A 2,863-nucleotide genomic window follows, 5' to 3' on the forward strand; every position below is an offset into this window, starting at 1 on the left:
GTCTGAGTTCTGGTTCCTCCCTTATGCCCTTATGCCCTTGGGAAGTTAATCTCCATTTCAATTCTGTAAAATAAAGCTCCATAATAAGTGCTTGCGGAGGGAGATCGCAATATGTAAGATAACCTAGTCAATAGTCTATAGGGCATCAAACGTACACACTGTAGAAAATCAAACCACCCCAAGTGGGTATGCTATTCAATAATGCCCACTACTTCACTGAGAGGGAACCCAGAAATCTCTTTTGCCTATTTCCAAGTTATGGATAATTTCCCATGTCATTAGCAAGCACTTGATAAATGTCATTATTATACTGTAATATTTCAATTATCATATCCTCATACACCCTTATTTTCCACAAAACACAGAGAGCATAACCCTGGGTAGGAAAATAGTAAACAGGCTAACTCTCTTATGCTTGCTCAGCACACCTGTTCTGTTCACATTGTTAAAGAAATATGTGTTTATACATATGCTGTAACTGCTTCCCTTGAAATGGAAGATAAAAATGTCCTTTAATCAGATGCCCTCTAATCCACCACTTGCCAGCTCTAAGACCTCCCTCTCAGTCAGGCTTTGGAGGCAGATGATTTGGGATCGGACCCCAGTTCTGCCACTGTCCGTGGTGGTTCCTTGGTCAGGTGTGTACTTATGTCCGCCGAACCAGATGGAGGAGGCACTGGGCTGGGAAAGAGGGGAAAGGGGGTGGTTTGGGGACATGGTTTTAGAGGCTTGGGTAGTGGCAGCAGGTTGGAGAAGCCTATGTGGTGGGCATGGAGGTTCTTCATTAAGAATAATTCTAAGAGATAAATCGAGATTACGTGTCCCTCCCCCCACCCCAAACATTAATGACCCATATTTTCTGCCTCAGCCAAGCTTGGGAAGGGGGGAGGACTGGCACGGTGGGTGTTGTGGTCATCAAGTTAACTCGCATGTGCCTCAGTTTCCTTATTTTAAAAACAGGATATTTAACACCCAGCACAAAGGGTTATTGCGAGAATTGAGACTAATAAGTAAGACAATCACCTGAAATCCCTCCTGAGTGTTCATTTACTTCATTAATCCAACAAGCATTTATCAAGGACATACGTGTCCTCAATACCCTAGGTGCTCGATACTACTCTCCCCTTCCCTCTACACTGATGCTTACAACAGCGTCCCCTAATCCTTTCAATGTCCTTATGAAAAGTAGCCAGTGCCACCATCCATCCATCTGATAGCAGAGGATTTCAAAGCATAAAACACATGAAGACATAGGGTTCCATACTTTATTTCTTCTTTCTAGATTATTTATTATTTCAAAAGACGTGGCTTTTAAATCCCCTTCATTCTGGCTGAGATGCTCACTAGAGAAGTGCTTACACATTAGGTGTCCCTAGGGGGCACTGGTGAGCCAGGCATGGGAAGAAATTCTGACTCTAAGGAGAACACTCCTTTGTGACCTGACCACAACCTTTTTCTTCCCAACAGCCCTGTCAAATCATCCGGTCCTGCCTATGGGTGGGGTGGGCTTTTATCTACCTGATATGATTAAGATTGCTGAAATGCCTGCCAGCCCCTAAATAGCTCCTTTATCAATCTACCTTCAGTCCCATTATTAAAGATACTCTGAGTGAAGGCCAAGGTCTTCAAAACGCTCTCAATAAAGCACATATGTAACATGAATGAGTTGATGAAATTAATTAGATGTCTCATTGCACCCTCAGAAATCATTTTTTCTAAAGGATTAGGGGGCAGGAGACCCTGACCAGCTACACATAAGCTGCCAGGAGAACTCCGAGAACCTCCAGTACGGGAGGAAGAGGTTGAGACCTGAAAACAAGCCCAGGTCAGGGTTTCAAAAGACTACCTAGGAAGCCACCGTCTTCTCAGTCTCCTTTAGTCTAGTTTTTTAAGAATGCTGACCCCTGGGGCTGGGTTTCTGTTCTGCTCTGCCTTCGAAGGAGCTTACCTCCATTTTCTAGTTTCACCATGAAATTATCGATTAGGTGATCTAAAGATTTTTCCAGCTCTACAGCCACCACATCCTGCTTCTGCTATTGATTTTTATATCCTAGTTTTACTACCCAAGGAAAAGAAAGAGAACGATGCAGCTGACTTCTGGAGAATACTCTAGAAAGACATAGCAGAGAGGGGAGAAAGTGTGTGTGTGTGTGGTGGTGGTGGTGGTGGTGGTGGTGGGGCGGCGCCAGGAAAAGAGAGAGAACAAGGCCATGGAGACAGCAGCAGGATTTAGCCCAGCACCCTTTGGCCTAATCTGCTTATGCCTCACAGGCCTGTTTACCCAGCAGGATTTCCTAAACAATATTCCACAGAAGCCCCGTGTTCCTTGAACACCTGGAGGGGAATGCTGTGTGAGCCTTTGAAAAAATAATTCAAGTCTTTCAGCATTATAACACTGATCAAATTATGCTGCAGATTTTTTTCTTTTTGTCTGACAAATTCTTGTAAATATCTTTCTTTAAAAAAATGGTACCTGAAACTAATGAAAAAAAAAAAAGGTTACTGTTTGGTGCTCCGGAGCCTCAGAACAATAGGGAAACATGGCTCTGAAGGAAGGGCACGAACTCAGTGGCCCTGAGGGGTGGGGTAGGTCCCCAAAACAAAGGGCTCAGCCCTGCCCAGTGTGGGCCATTGTTGTGCCAAAACGCAGGCCCAGGAGTACCGGGTTAATTTTTTTTAATTTTTGAAAAAGAAGTAAGGTATCTAGATGCTGTTCGTGAACTCTGTTTTTAAAAGTTGGCAGCTGATTAGAAAGCAAACCAACAAACCCAAAACAAGAAATGCTTGTGCTGGCCACCTAGCGTGTGGTCGCCCCTGGCCCAGGGCAGCTGGGGCTGGGTGCCTTAGTTCACACACTGGCGTT

The sequence above is a fragment of the Hipposideros armiger genome, unplaced genomic scaffold (genome assembly GCF_001890085.2).
Source record: "Hipposideros armiger isolate ML-2016 unplaced genomic scaffold, ASM189008v1 scaffold_936, whole genome shotgun sequence".
Lineage (NCBI taxonomy): Eukaryota > Metazoa > Chordata > Mammalia > Chiroptera > Hipposideridae > Hipposideros > Hipposideros armiger.